This window comes from Triturus cristatus, chromosome 6, assembly GCF_964204655.1.
Source record: "Triturus cristatus chromosome 6, aTriCri1.1, whole genome shotgun sequence".
NCBI lineage: Eukaryota > Metazoa > Chordata > Amphibia > Caudata > Salamandridae > Triturus > Triturus cristatus.
In genome coordinates, this window is record NC_140589.1 from 883024522 (window position 1) to 883039593 (window position 15072).

A 15072-nucleotide genomic window follows, 5' to 3' on the forward strand; every position below is an offset into this window, starting at 1 on the left:
CGAGCATCTCTGCCAGGCCACCCTATGTCTAGAGACCGTAGATTTAGAGAGTTTATAAACATTGTAGGTTCATCAATGAAGTGTGCTCGCTTCGGCGGCACATATACTAAAATTGGAACGATACAGAGAAGATTAGCATGGCCCCTGCGCAAGGATGACACGCAAATTCGTGAAGCGTTCCATATTTTTACCAGCTTTCAGGAGAGAAATGTTCTATGTTTTCAAGACTAATTGAAATAATAAAGCAGGTTCCAGTGCTTTCCTCCTAATATCTATTTTTCAATTTGTCTCTCCTCAACATTTTTAATGTATTTACCTCGCAGTAATGAAGGTGCACTCTATGGCCAGCTGCATTTAGCAAGGAAGCCTGCAGGACTTCTGGGACTTTTCTTTCCCTTCTTCAGCCTCCCTGTCATTATTCTTCACAACCCCCAAATCTATACTGCTGCCAGCGATGCGTTGCTTTGTGGGAAGCAAGAGAAAGAGAAGGGGAGGGCCTATGCAAATGATGGCCTCAGGGCTGTCTGGGAGTCCCTTTTCAGCAGTACTGTTAAAATCCGCCTTGCAACCAGATTGGTCGGGTAAGCTGAAAAACACCAGGAATGATTGGGCACCAGGTCCTCTAGGCCCTTGGAGGACATATCGGCGCTGCATCCCTCAGTTTCTGAGGTCCAAGAAATGTTCACCCTCCACCCTAATAGAGAGGTCTTGGCCGATCGTGGCCGATCGGGGCAGAAGGGAGCAGGGCAAGATGCTCATGATCCTGCTCTAATAATGAACTGCCTTCCTCTCTCCTTACCTGTGGTTCTGCCTGGCTGCTTGGTTCCAGTTGTAGGCCTACATCCCACAGGCAATTTGCTTGTCCCTCTCACACATGTAAATGGGTCAGCACTCAAGTGCACACACCTGCCTGCACCCACAGACCCTCTCACACACACTTTTCTCAACAAGATTTTTTCCTAGTTTAGAGACTCAGAGACCCATGTTGAAATACAAAAGCAGCACACCACATGACGGCCTTCACATAGAATCCAGCAGCAAATGGGAAACTTTTAACTAGCCGTGGTCCTATTACTGCAGCCCTACCATGGAACGACTGCTGGATGAGTCCTGCTCGAGAATATTGAACCTACAACAAGTCTGAGGTAAATAAGAATTCCACAGGAATACCATAAAACAGGGACCTATGACCCTTTCGAGCCAGATAGGAGTCGAACCTACAATCTTCTGATCCGTAGTCAGACGCGTTATCCATTGCGCCACTGGCCCCATGTAGGATTACCCATACTTTTGTCCTTAAGAGGACCAGAAGTTGTGTGTGTGTGTGTGTGTGTTTTAAAACACCATTCCATCAACCTTTTTAGCCACGTTTACTGCTCACAACCAGAAGACACAAGTAAACCCACCTGACCTCCTGAAATTCTGTTCTGTCAGGTGTTCCTAACTTATACAAAGGACTTTAGGAGGACGAAGGACCTAAAAGTCAGGGGAAATGGTCCTAGGTCCAAGGAAATGTTTTAGATCAGCCTCAGTTTCTTAAATATTCTGCATTAACATCATCAGTTCCACGTCTGTGTGGAGCTGATCTTGAGGACTCCTTAATCAGCAGGCGGGTACAACAATAAAGTGTTTAATATTACAATACAGGCGAAAATTCAGACACCTTGTCATAGGCTCACCTTGTCCAGGGACCCATGCATGCTGCCTTTCACCTCTCAGAGCCCTTCACCTAACCTACTGTGCAGCTGTCTCACCTTTAATATCACTGTTCCACAGGCAGCATGATGTCACAATGTTCCTTGTCAGTAGCCTGAACCATGAGCCTTTGCAACCCTGGCATAATCTACATACTTCCAATTGGTGAAGTCTTGGACCACAAATGCAGTGAAGAATAATGGATTGTTACTCTTCATGCATTTTTGCCCATTGGCTCAGATTTGAATGCTTACTGGCCATACGAGCATCTCTGCCAGGCCACCCTATGTCTAGAGACCGTAGATTTAGAGAGTTTATAAACATTGTAGGTTCATCAATGAAGTGTGCTCGCTTCGGCGGCACATATACTAAAATTGGAACGATACAGAGAAGATTAGCATGGCCCCTGCGCAAGGATGACACGCAAATTCGTGAAGCGTTCCATATTTTTACCAGCTTTCAGGAGAGAAATGTTCTATGTTTTCAAGACTAATTGAAATAATAAAGCAGGTTCCAGTGCTTTCCTCCTAATATCTATTTTTCAATTTGTCTCTCCTCAACATTTTTAATGTATTTACCTCGCAGTAATGAAGGTGCACTCTATGGCCAGCTGCATTTAGCAAGGAAGCCTGCAGGACTTCTGGGACTTTTCTTTCCCTTCTTCAGCCTCCCTGTCATTATTCTTCACAACCCCCAAATCTATACTGCTGCCAGCGATGCGTTGCTTTGTGGGAAGCAAGAGAAAGAGAAGGGGAGGGCCTATGCAAATGATGGCCTCAGGGCTGTCTGGGAGTCCCTTTTCAGCAGTACTGTTAAAATCCGCCTTGCAACCAGATTGGTCGGGTAAGCTGAAAAACACCAGGCATGATTGGGCACCAGGTCCTCTAGGCCCTTGGAGGACATATCGGCGCTGCATCCCTCAGTTTCTGAGGTCCAAGAAATGTTCACCCTCCACCCTAATAGAGAGGTCTTGGCCGATCGTGGCCGATCGGGGCAGAAGGGAGCAGGGCAAGATGCTCATGATCCTGCTCTAATAATGAACTGCCTTCCTCTCTCCTTACCTGTGGTTCTGCCTGGCTGCTTGGTTCCAGTTGTAGGCCTACATCCCACAGGCAATTTGCTTGTCCCTCTCACACATGTAAATGGGTCAGCACTCAAGTGCACACACCTGCCTGCACCCACAGACCCTCTCACACACACTTTTCTCAACAAGATTTTTTCCTAGTTTAGAGACTCAGAGACCCATGTTGAAATACAAAAGCAGCACACCACATGACGGCCTTCACATAGAATCCAGCAGCAAATGGGAAACTTTTAACTAGCCGTGGTCCTATTACTGCAGCCCTACCATGGAACGACTGCTGGATGAGTCCTGCTCGAGAATATTGAACCTACAACAAGTCTGAGGTAAATAAGAATTCCACAGGAATACCATAAAACAGGGACCTATGACCCTTTCGAGCCAGATAGGAGTCGAACCTACAATCTTCTGATCCGTAGTCAGTCGCGTTATCCATTGCGCCACTGGCCCCATGTAGGATTACCCATACTTTTGTCCTTAAGAGGACCAGAAGTTGTGTGTGTGTGTGTGTGTGTGTGTTTTAAAACACCATTCCATCAACCTTTTTAGCCACGTTTACTGCTCACAACCAGAAGACACAAGTAAACCCACCTGACCTCCTGAAATTCTGTTCTGTCAGGTGTTCCTAACTTATACAAAGGACTTTAGGAGGACGAAGGACCTAAAAGTCAGGGGAAATGGTCCTAGGTCCAAGGAAATGTTTTAGATCAGCCTCAGTTTCTTAAATATTCTGCATTAACATCATCAGTTCCACGTCTGTGTGGAGCTGATCTTGAGGACTCCTTAATCAGCAGGCGGGTACAACAATAAAGTGTTTAATATTACAATACAGGCGAAAATTCAGACACCTTGTCATAGGCTCACCTTGTCCAGGGACCCAAGCATGCTGCCTTTCACCTCTCAGAGCCCTTCACCTAACCTACTGTGCAGCTGTCTCACCTTTAATATCACTGTTCCACAGGCAGCATGATGTCACAATGTTCCTTGTCAGTAGCCTGAACCATGAGCCTTTGCAACCCTGGCATAATCTACATACTTCCAATTGGTGAAGTCTTGGACCACAAATGCAGTGAAGAATAATGGATTGTTACTCTTCATGCATTTTTGCCCATTGGCTCAGATTTGAATGCTTACTGGCCATACGAGCATCTCTGCCAGGCCACCCTATGTCTAGAGACCGTAGATTTAGAGAGTTTATAAACATTGTAGGTTCATCAATGAAGTGTGCTCGCTTCGGCGGCACATATACTAAAATTGGAACGATACAGAGAAGATTATCAGGGCCCCTGCGCAAGGATGACACGCAAATTCGTGAAGCGTTCCATATTTTTACCAGCTTTCAGGAGAGAAATGTTCTATGTTTTCAAGACTAATTGAAATAATAAAGCAGGTTCCAGTGCTTTCCTCCTAATATCTATTTTTCAATTTGTCTCTCCTCAACATTTTTAATGTATTTACCTCGCAGTAATGAAGGTGCACTCTATGGCCAGCTGCATTTAGCAAGGAAGCCTGCAGGACTTCTGGGACTTTTCTTTCCCTTCTTCAGCCTCCCTGTCATTATTCTTCACAACCCCCAAATCTATACTGCTGCCAGCGATGCGTTGCTTTGTGGGAAGCAAGAGAAAGAGAAGGGGAGGGCCTATGCAAATGATGGCCTCAGGGCTGTCTGGGAGTCCCTTTTCAGCAGTACTGTTAAAATCCGCCTTGCAACCAGATTGGTCGGGTAAGCTGAAAAACACCAGGCATGATTGGGCACCAGGTCCTCTAGGCCCTTGGAGGACATATCGGCGCTGCATCCCTCAGTTTCTGAGGTCCAAGAAATGTTCACCCTCCACCCTAATAGAGAGGTCTTGGCCGATCGTGGCCGATCGGGGCAGAAGGGAGCAGGGCAAGATGCTCATGATCCTGCTCTAATAATGAACTGCCTTCCTCTCTCCTTACCTGTGGTTCTGCCTGGCTGCTTGGTTCCAGTTGTAGGCCTACATCCCACAGGCAATTTGCTTGTCCCTCTCACACATGTAAATGGGTCAGCACTCAAGTGCACACACCTGCCTGCACCCACAGACCCTCTCACACACACTTTTCTCAACAAGATTTTTTCCTAGTTTAGAGACTCAGAGACCCATGTTGAAATACAAAAGCAGCACACCACATGACGGCCTTCACATAGAATCCAGCAGCAAATGGGAAACTTTTAACTAGCCGTGGTCCTATTACTGCAGCCCTACCATGGAACGACTGCTGGATGAGTCCTGCTCGAGAATATTGAACCTACAACAAGTCTGAGGTAAATAAGAATTCCACAGGAATACCATAAAACAGGGACCTATGACCCTTTCGAGCCAGATAGGAGTCGAACCTACAATCTTCTGATCCGTAGTCAGACGCGTTATCCATTGCGCCACTGGCCCCATGTAGGATTACCCATACTTTTGTCCTTAAGAGGACCAGAAGTTGTGTGTGTGTGTGTGTGTGTTTTAAAACACCATTCCATCAACCTTTTTAGCCACGTTTACTGCTCACAACCAGAAGACACAAGTAAACCCACCTGACCTCCTGAAATTCTGTTCTGTCAGGTGTTCCTAACTTATACAAAGGACTTTAGGAGGACGAAGGACCTAAAAGTCAGGGGAAATGGTCCTAGGTCCAAGGAAATGTTTTAGATCAGCCTCAGTTTCTTAAATATTCTGCATTAACATCATCAGTTCCACGTCTGTGTGGAGCTGATCTTGAGGACTCCTTAATCAGCAGGCGGGTACAACAATAAAGTGTTTAATATTACAATACAGGCGAAAATTCAGACACCTTGTCATAGGCTCACCTTGTCCAGGGACCCATGCATGCTGCCTTTCACCTCTCAGAGCCCTTCACCTAACCTACTGTGCAGCTGTCTCACCTTTAATATCACTGTTCCACAGGCAGCATGATGTCACAATGTTCCTTGTCAGTAGCCTGAACCATGAGCCTTTGCAACCCTGGCATAATCTACATACTTCCAATTGGTGAAGTCTTGGACCACAAATGCAGTGAAGAATAATGGATTGTTACTCTTCATGCATTTTTGCCCATTGGCTCAGATTTGAATGCTTACTGGCCATACGAGCATCTCTGCCAGGCCACCCTATGTCTAGAGACCGTAGATTTAGAGAGTTTATAAACATTGTAGGTTCATCAATGAAGTGTGCTCGCTTCGGCGGCACATATACTAAAATTGGAACGATACAGAGAAGATTAGCATGGCCCCTGCGCAAGGATGACACGCAAATTCGTGAAGCGTTCCATATTTTTACCAGCTTTCAGGAGAGAAATGTTCTATGTTTTCAAGACTAATTGAAATAATAAAGCAGGTTCCAGTGCTTTCCTCCTAATATCTATTTTTCAATTTGTCTCTCCTCAACATTTTTAATGTATTTACCTCGCAGTAATGAAGGTGCACTCTATGGCCAGCTGCATTTAGCAAGGAAGCCTGCAGGACTTCTGGGACTTTTCTTTCCCTTCTTCAGCCTCCCTGTCATTATTCTTCACAACCCCCAAATCTATACTGCTGCCAGCGATGCGTTGCTTTGTGGGAAGCAAGAGAAAGAGAAGGGGAGGGCCTATGCAAATGATGGCCTCAGGGCTGTCTGGGAGTCCCTTTTCAGCAGTACTGTTAAAATCCGCCTTGCAACCAGATTGGTCGGGTAAGCTGAAAAACACCAGGCATGATTGGGCACCAGGTCCTCTAGGCCCTTGGAGGACATATCGGCGCTGCATCCCTCAGTTTCTGAGGTCCAAGAAATGTTCACCCTCCACCCTAATAGAGAGGTCTTGGCCGATCGTGGCCGATCGGGGCAGAAGGGAGCAGGGCAAGATGCTCATGATCCTGCTCTAATAATGAACTGCCTTCCTCTCTCCTTACCTGTGGTTCTGCCTGGCTGCTTGGTTCCAGTTGTAGGCCTACATCCCACAGGCAATTTGCTTGTCCCTCTCACACATGTAAATGGGTCAGCACTCAAGTGCACACACCTGCCTGCACCCACAGACCCTCTCACACACACTTTTCTCAACAAGATTTTTTCCTAGTTTAGAGACTCAGAGACCCATGTTGAAATACAAAAGCAGCACACCACATGACGGCCTTCACATAGAATCCAGCAGCAAATGGGAAACTTTTAACTAGCCGTGGTCCTATTACTGCAGCCCTACCATGGAACGACTGCTGGATGAGTCCTGCTCGAGAATATTGAACCTACAACAAGTCTGAGGTAAATAAGAATTCCACAGGAATACCATAAAACAGGGACCTATGACCCTTTCGAGCCAGATAGGAGTCGAACCTACAATCTTCTGATCCGTAGTCAGACGCGTTATCCATTGCGCCACTGGCCCCATGTAGGATTACCCATACTTTTGTCCTTAAGAGGACCAGAAGTTGTGTGTGTGTGTGTGTGTGTGTGTTTTAAAACACCATTCCATCAACCTTTTTAGCCACGTTTACTGCTCACAACCAGAAGACACAAGTAAACCCACCTGACCTCCTGAAATTCTGTTCTGTCAGGTGTTCCTAACTTATACAAAGGACTTTAGGAGGACGAAGGACCTAAAAGTCAGGGGAAATGGTCCTAGGTCCAAGGAAATGTTTTAGATCAGCCTCAGTTTCTTAAATATTCTGCATTAACATCATCAGTTCCACGTCTGTGTGGAGCTGATCTTGAGGACTCCTTAATCAGCAGGCGGGTACAACAATAAAGTGTTTAATATTACAATACAGGCGAAAATTCAGACACCTTGTCATAGGCTCACCTTGTCCAGGGACCCAAGCATGCTGCCTTTCACCTCTCAGAGCCCTTCACCTAACCTACTGTGCAGCTGTCTCACCTTTAATATCACTGTTCCACAGGCAGCATGATGTCACAATGTTCCTTGTCAGTAGCCTGAACCATGAGCCTTTGCAACCCTGGCATAATCTACATACTTCCAATTGGTGAAGTCTTGGACCACAAATGCAGTGAAGAATAATGGATTGTTACTCTTCATGCATTTTTGCCCATTGGCTCAGATTTGAATGCTTACTGGCCATACGAGCATCTCTGCCAGGCCACCCTATGTCTAGAGACCGTAGATTTAGAGAGTTTATAAACATTGTAGGTTCATCAATGAAGTGTGCTCGCTTCGGCGGCACATATACTAAAATTGGAACGATACAGAGAAGATTAGCATGGCCCCTGCGCAAGGATGACACGCAAATTCGTGAAGCGTTCCATATTTTTACCAGCTTTCAGGAGAGAAATGTTCTATGTTTTCAAGACTAATTGAAATAATAAAGCAGGTTCCAGTGCTTTCCTCCTAATATCTATTTTTCAATTTGTCTCTCCTCAACATTTTTAATGTATTTACCTCGCAGTAATGAAGGTGCACTCTATGGCCAGCTGCATTTAGCAAGGAAGCCTGCAGGACTTCTGGGACTTTTCTTTCCCTTCTTCAGCCTCCCTGTCATTATTCTTCACAACCCCCAAATCTATACTGCTGCCAGCGATGCGTTGCTTTGTGGGAAGCAAGAGAAAGAGAAGGGGAGGGCCTATGCAAATGATGGCCTCAGGGCTGTCTGGGAGTCCCTTTTCAGCAGTACTGTTAAAATCCGCCTTGCAACCAGATTGGTCGGGTAAGCTGAAAAACACCAGGCATGATTGGGCACCAGGTCCTCTAGGCCCTTGGAGGACATATCGGCGCTGCATCCCTCAGTTTCTGAGGTCCAAGAAATGTTCACCCTCCACCCTAATAGAGAGGTCTTGGCCGATCGTGGCCGATCGGGGCAGAAGGGAGCAGGGCAAGATGCTCATGATCCTGCTCTAATAATGAACTGCCTTCCTCTCTCCTTACCTGTGGTTCTGCCTGGCTGCTTGGTTCCAGTTGTAGGCCTACATCCCACAGGCAATTTGCTTGTCCCTCTCACACATGTAAATGGGTCAGCACTCAAGTGCACACACCTGCCTGCACCCACAGACCCTCTCACACACACTTTTCTCAACAAGATTTTTTCCTAGTTTAGAGACTCAGAGACCCATGTTGAAATACAAAAGCAGCACACCACATGACGGCCTTCACATAGAATCCAGCAGCAAATGGGAAACTTTTAACTAGCCGTGGTCCTATTACTGCAGCCCTACCATGGAACGACTGCTGGATGAGTCCTGCTCGAGAATATTGAACCTACAACAAGTCTGAGGTAAATAAGAATTCCACAGGAATACCATAAAACAGGGACCTATGACCCTTTCGAGCCAGATAGGAGTCGAACCTACAATCTTCTGATCCGTAGTCAGTCGCGTTATCCATTGCGCCACTGGCCCCATGTAGGATTACCCATACTTTTGTCCTTAAGAGGACCAGAAGTTGTGTGTGTGTGTGTGTGTGTGTGTTTTAAAACACCATTCCATCAACCTTTTTAGCCACGTTTACTGCTCACAACCAGAAGACACAAGTAAACCCACCTGACCTCCTGAAATTCTGTTCTGTCAGGTGTTCCTAACTTATACAAAGGACTTTAGGAGGACGAAGGACCTAAAAGTCAGGGGAAATGGTCCTAGGTCCAAGGAAATGTTTTAGATCAGCCTCAGTTTCTTAAATATTCTGCATTAACATCATCAGTTCCACGTCTGTGTGGAGCTGATCTTGAGGACTCCTTAATCAGCAGGCGGGTACAACAATAAAGTGTTTAATATTACAATACAGGCGAAAATTCAGACACCTTGTCATAGGCTCACCTTGTCCAGGGACCCAAGCATGCTGCCTTTCACCTCTCAGAGCCCTTCACCTAACCTACTGTGCAGCTGTCTCACCTTTAATATCACTGTTCCACAGGCAGCATGATGTCACAATGTTCCTTGTCAGTAGCCTGAACCATGAGCCTTTGCAACCCTGGCATAATCTACATACTTCCAATTGGTGAAGTCTTGGACCACAAATGCAGTGAAGAATAATGGATTGTTACTCTTCATGCATTTTTGCCCATTGGCTCAGATTTGAATGCTTACTGGCCATACGAGCATCTCTGCCAGGCCACCCTATGTCTAGAGACCGTAGATTTAGAGAGTTTATAAACATTGTAGGTTCATCAATGAAGTGTGCTCGCTTCGGCGGCACATATACTAAAATTGGAACGATACAGAGAAGATTAGCATGGCCCCTGCGCAAGGATGACACGCAAATTCGTGAAGCGTTCCATATTTTTACCAGCTTTCAGGAGAGAAATGTTCTATGTTTTCAAGACTAATTGAAATAATAAAGCAGGTTCCAGTGCTTTCCTCCTAATATCTATTTTTCAATTTGTCTCTCCTCAGCATTTTTAATGTATTTACCTCGCAGTAATGAAGGTGCACTCTATGGCCAGCTGCATTTAGCAAGGAAGCCTGCAGGACTTCTGGGACTTTTCTTTCCCTTCTTCAGCCTCCCTGTCATTATTCTTCACAACCCCCAAATCTATACTGCTGCCAGCGATGCGTTGCTTTGTGGGAAGCAAGAGAAAGAGAAGGGGAGGGCCTATGCAAATGATGGCCTCAGGGCTGTCTGGGAGTCCCTTTTCAGCAGTACTGTTAAAATCCGCCTTGCAACCAGATTGGTCGGGTAAGCTGAAAAACACCAGGCATGATTGGGCACCAGGTCCTCTAGGCCCTTGGAGGACATATCGGCGCTGCATCCCTCAGTTTCTGAGGTCCAAGAAATGTTCACCCTCCACCCTAATAGAGAGGTCTTGGCCGATCGTGGCCGATCGGGGCAGAAGGGAGCAGGGCAAGATGCTCATGATCCTGCTCTAATAATGAACTGCCTTCCTCTCTCCTTACCTGTGGTTCTGCCTGGCTGCTTGGTTCCAGTTGTAGGCCTACATCCCACAGGCAATTTGCTTGTCCCTCTCACACATGTAAATGGGTCAGCACTCAAGTGCACACACCTGCCTGCACCCACAGACCCTCTCACACACACTTTTCTCAACAAGATTTTTTCCTAGTTTAGAGACTCAGAGACCCATGTTGAAATACAAAAGCAGCACACCACATGACGGCCTTCACATAGAATCCAGCAGCAAATGGGAAACTTTTAACTAGCCGTGGTCCTATTACTGCAGCCCTACCATGGAACGACTGCTGGATGAGTCCTGCTCGAGAATATTGAACCTACAACAAGTCTGAGGTAAATAAGAATTCCACAGGAATACCATAAAACAGGGACCTATGACCCTTTCGAGCCAGATAGGAGTCGAACCTACAATCTTCTGATCCGTAGTCAGACGCGTTATCCATTGCGCCACTGGCCCCATGTAGGATTACCCATACTTTTGTCCTTAAGAGGACCAGAAGTTGTGTGTGTGTGTGTGTGTGTGTGTTTTAAAACACCATTCCATCAACCTTTTTAGCCACGTTTACTGCTCACAACCAGAAGACACAAGTAAACCCACCTGACCTCCTGAAATTCTGTTCTGTCAGGTGTTCCTAACTTATACAAAGGACTTTAGGAGGACGAAGGACCTAAAAGTCAGGGGAAATGGTCCTAGGTCCAAGGAAATGTTTTAGATCAGCCTCAGTTTCTTAAATATTCTGCATTAACATCATCAGTTCCACGTCTGTGTGGAGCTGATCTTGAGGACTCCTTAATCAGCAGGCGGGTACAACAATAAAGTGTTTAATATTACAATACAGGCGAAAATTCAGACACCTTGTCATAGGCTCACCTTGTCCAGGGACCCAAGCATGCTGCCTTTCACCTCTCAGAGCCCTTCACCTAACCTACTGTGCAGCTGTCTCACCTTTAATATCACTGTTCCACAGGCAGCATGATGTCACAATGTTCCTTGTCAGTAGCCTGAACCATGAGCCTTTGCAACCCTGGCATAATCTACATACTTCCAATTGGTGAAGTCTTGGACCACAAATGCAGTGAAGAATAATGGATTGTTACTCTTCATGCATTTTTGCCCATTGGCTCAGATTTGAATGCTTACTGGCCATACGAGCATCTCTGCCAGGCCACCCTATGTCTAGAGACCGTAGATTTAGAGAGTTTATAAACATTGTAGGTTCATCAATGAAGTGTGCTCGCTTCGGCGGCACATATACTAAAATTGGAACGATACAGAGAAGATTAGCATGGCCCCTGCGCAAGGATGACACGCAAATTCGTGAAGCGTTCCATATTTTTACCAGCTTTCAGGAGAGAAATGTTCTATGTTTTCAAGACTAATTGAAATAATAAAGCAGGTTCCAGTGCTTTCCTCCTAATATCTATTTTTCAATTTGTCTCTCCTCAACATTTTTAATGTATTTACCTCGCAGTAATGAAGGTGCACTCTATGGCCAGCTGCATTTAGCAAGGAAGCCTGCAGGACTTCTGGGACTTTTCTTTCCCTTCTTCAGCCTCCCTGTCATTATTCTTCACAACCCCCAAATCTATACTGCTGCCAGCGATGCGTTGCTTTGTGGGAAGCAAGAGAAAGAGAAGGGGAGGGCCTATGCAAATGATGGCCTCAGGGCTGTCTGGGAGTCCCTTTTCAGCAGTACTGTTAAAATCCGCCTTGCAACCAGATTGGTCGGGTAAGCTGAAAAACACCAGGCATGATTGGGCACCAGGTCCTCTAGGCCCTTGGAGGACATATCGGCGCTGCATCCCTCAGTTTCTGAGGTCCAAGAAATGTTCACCCTCCACCCTAATAGAGAGGTCTTGGCCGATCGTGGCCGATCGGGGCAGAAGGGAGCAGGGCAAGATGCTCATGATCCTGCTCTAATAATGAACTGCCTTCCTCTCTCCTTACCTGTGGTTCTGCCTGGCTGCTTGGTTCCAGTTGTAGGCCTACATCCCACAGGCAATTTGCTTGTCCCTCTCACACATGTAAATGGGTCAGCACTCAAGTGCACACACCTGCCTGCACCCACAGACCCTCTCACACACACTTTTCTCAACAAGATTTTTTCCTAGTTTAGAGACTCAGAGACCCATGTTGAAATACAAAAGCAGCACACCACATGACGGCCTTCACATAGAATCCAGCAGCAAATGGGAAACTTTTAACTAGCCGTGGTCCTATTACTGCAGCCCTACCATGGAACGACTGCTGGATGAGTCCTGCTCGAGAATATTGAACCTACAACAAGTCTGAGGTAAATAAGAATTCCACAGGAATACCATAAAACAGGGACCTATGACCCTTTCGAGCCAGATAGGAGTCGAACCTACAATCTTCTGATCCGTAGTCAGACGCGTTATCCATTGCGCCACTGGCCCCATGTAGGATTACCCATACTTTTGTCCTTAAGAGGACCAGAAGTTGTGTGTGTGTGTGTGTGTGTTTTAAAACACCATTCCATCAACCTTTTTAGCCACGTTTACTGCTCACAACCAGAAGACACAAGTAAACCCACCTGACCTCCTGAAATTCTGTTCTGTCAGGTGTTCCTAACTTATACAAAGGACTTTAGGAGGACGAAGGACCTAAAAGTCAGGGGAAATGGTCCTAGGTCCAAGGAAATGTTTTAGATCAGCCTCAGTTTCTTAAATATTCTGCATTAACATCATCAGTTCCACGTCTGTGTGGAGCTGATCTTGAGGACTCCTTAATCAGCAGGCGGGTACAACAATAAAGTGTTTAATATTACAATACAGGCGAAAATTCAGACACCTTGTCATAGGCTCACCTTGTCCAGGGACCCATGCATGCTGCCTTTCACCTCTCAGAGCCCTTCACCTAACCTACTGTGCAGCTGTCTCACCTTTAATATCACTGTTCCACAGGCAGCATGATGTCACAATGTTCCTTGTCAGTAGCCTGAACCATGAGCCTTTGCAACCCTGGCATAATCTACATACTTCCAATTGGTGAAGTCTTGGACCACAAATGCAGTGAAGAATAATGGATTGTTACTCTTCATGCATTTTTGCCCATTGGCTCAGATTTGAATGCTTACTGGCCATACGAGCATCTCTGCCAGGCCACCCTATGTCTAGAGACCGTAGATTTAGAGAGTTTATAAACATTGTAGGTTCATCAATGAAGTGTGCTCGCTTCGGCGGCACATATACTAAAATTGGAACGATACAGAGAAGATTAGCATGGCCCCTGCGCAAGGATGACACGCAAATTCGTGAAGCGTTCCATATTTTTACCAGCTTTCAGGAGAGAAATGTTCTATGTTTTCAAGACTAATTGAAATAATAAAGCAGGTTCCAGTGCTTTCCTCCTAATATCTATTTTTCAATTTGTCTCTCCTCAACATTTTTAATGTATTTACCTCGCAGTAATGAAGGTGCACTCTATGGCCAGCTGCATTTAGCAAGGAAGCCTGCAGGACTTCTGGGACTTTTCTTTCCCTTCTTCAGCCTCCCTGTCATTATTCTTCACAACCCCCAAATCTATACTGCTGCCAGCGATGCGTTGCTTTGTGGGAAGCAAGAGAAAGAGAAGGGGAGGGCCTATGCAAATGATGGCCTCAGGGCTGTCTGGGAGTCCCTTTTCAGCAGTACTGTTAAAATCCGCCTTGCAACCAGATTGGTCGGGTAAGCTGAAAAACACCAGGCATGATTGGGCACCAGGTCCTCTAGGCCCTTGGAGGACATATCGGCGCTGCATCCCTCAGTTTCTGAGGTCCAAGAAATGTTCACCCTCCACCCTAATAGAGAGGTCTTGGCCGATCGTGGCCGATCGGGGCAGAAGGGAGCAGGGCAAGATGCTCATGATCCTGCTCTAATAATGAACTGCCTTCCTCTCTCCTTACCTGTGGTTCTGCCTGGCTGCTTGGTTCCAGTTGTAGGCCTACATCCCACAGGCAATTTGCTTGTCCCTCTCACACATGTAAATGGGTCAGCACTCAAGTGCACACACCTGCCTGCACCCACAGACCCTCTCACACACACTTTTCTCAACAAGATTTTTTCCTAGTTTAGAGACTCAGAGACCCATGTTGAAATACAAAAGCAGCACACCACATGACGGCCTTCACATAGAATCCAGCAGCAAATGGGAAACTTTTAACTAGCCGTGGTCCTATTACTGCAGCCCTACCATGGAACGACTGCTGGATGAGTCCTGCTCGAGAATATTGAACCTACAACAAGTCTGAGGTAAATAAGAATTCCACAGGAATACCATAAAACAGGGACCTATGACCCTTTCGAGCCAGATAGGAGTCGAACCTACAATCTTCTGATCCGTAGTCAGACGCGTTATCCATTGCGCCACTGGCCCCATGTAGGATTACCCATACTTTTGTCCTTAAGAGGACCAGAAGTTGTGTGTGTGTGTGTGTGTGTGTTTTAAAACACCATTCCATCAA

At 46.1% G+C, this 15072-nt stretch overlaps 14 non-coding genes across 14 annotated transcripts; 8 read left to right on the top strand and 6 right to left on the bottom strand.

Annotated features, from left to right (window-relative positions):
- The first annotated feature begins 82 nt into the window (after positions 1-82).
- LOC146819070 (U6 spliceosomal RNA) lies at positions 83-189 on the top strand. The gene has a single exon (XR_014963903.1). It is a non-coding gene; the product is annotated as a U6 spliceosomal RNA (small nuclear RNA).
- A 1007-nt stretch (positions 190-1196) lies between these two features.
- TRNAR-ACG (transfer RNA arginine (anticodon ACG)) lies at positions 1197-1269 on the bottom strand. Its single transcript has one exon. It is a non-coding gene; the product is annotated as a tRNA-Arg (tRNA).
- Positions 1270-2039: 770 nt separating this feature from the next.
- Positions 2040-2146, top strand: LOC146819072 (U6 spliceosomal RNA). The gene has a single exon (XR_014963904.1). It is a non-coding gene; the product is annotated as a U6 spliceosomal RNA (small nuclear RNA).
- Positions 2147-4000: 1854 nt separating this feature from the next.
- On the top strand, positions 4001-4107 carry LOC146819073 (U6 spliceosomal RNA). The gene has a single exon (XR_014964535.1). It is a non-coding gene; the product is annotated as a U6 spliceosomal RNA (small nuclear RNA).
- A 1007-nt stretch (positions 4108-5114) lies between these two features.
- On the bottom strand, positions 5115-5187 carry TRNAR-ACG (transfer RNA arginine (anticodon ACG)). Its single transcript has one exon. It is a non-coding gene; the product is annotated as a tRNA-Arg (tRNA).
- A 770-nt stretch (positions 5188-5957) lies between these two features.
- Positions 5958-6064, top strand: LOC146819075 (U6 spliceosomal RNA). The gene has a single exon (XR_014963906.1). It is a non-coding gene; the product is annotated as a U6 spliceosomal RNA (small nuclear RNA).
- A 1007-nt stretch (positions 6065-7071) lies between these two features.
- On the bottom strand, positions 7072-7144 carry TRNAR-ACG (transfer RNA arginine (anticodon ACG)). Its single transcript has one exon. It is a non-coding gene; the product is annotated as a tRNA-Arg (tRNA).
- Positions 7145-7918: 774 nt separating this feature from the next.
- Positions 7919-8025, top strand: LOC146819077 (U6 spliceosomal RNA). Its single transcript, XR_014963907.1, has one exon. It is a non-coding gene; the product is annotated as a U6 spliceosomal RNA (small nuclear RNA).
- Positions 8026-9879: 1854 nt separating this feature from the next.
- Positions 9880-9986, top strand: LOC146819078 (U6 spliceosomal RNA). Its single transcript, XR_014963908.1, has one exon. It is a non-coding gene; the product is annotated as a U6 spliceosomal RNA (small nuclear RNA).
- Positions 9987-10993: 1007 nt separating this feature from the next.
- TRNAR-ACG (transfer RNA arginine (anticodon ACG)) lies at positions 10994-11066 on the bottom strand. Its single transcript has one exon. It is a non-coding gene; the product is annotated as a tRNA-Arg (tRNA).
- A 774-nt stretch (positions 11067-11840) lies between these two features.
- On the top strand, positions 11841-11947 carry LOC146819080 (U6 spliceosomal RNA). The gene has a single exon (XR_014963909.1). It is a non-coding gene; the product is annotated as a U6 spliceosomal RNA (small nuclear RNA).
- A 1007-nt stretch (positions 11948-12954) lies between these two features.
- TRNAR-ACG (transfer RNA arginine (anticodon ACG)) lies at positions 12955-13027 on the bottom strand. The gene has a single exon. It is a non-coding gene; the product is annotated as a tRNA-Arg (tRNA).
- Positions 13028-13797: 770 nt separating this feature from the next.
- LOC146819082 (U6 spliceosomal RNA) lies at positions 13798-13904 on the top strand. Its single transcript, XR_014963910.1, has one exon. It is a non-coding gene; the product is annotated as a U6 spliceosomal RNA (small nuclear RNA).
- A 1007-nt stretch (positions 13905-14911) lies between these two features.
- On the bottom strand, positions 14912-14984 carry TRNAR-ACG (transfer RNA arginine (anticodon ACG)). The gene has a single exon. It is a non-coding gene; the product is annotated as a tRNA-Arg (tRNA).
- Between the last annotated feature and the right edge of the window lie 88 nt (positions 14985-15072).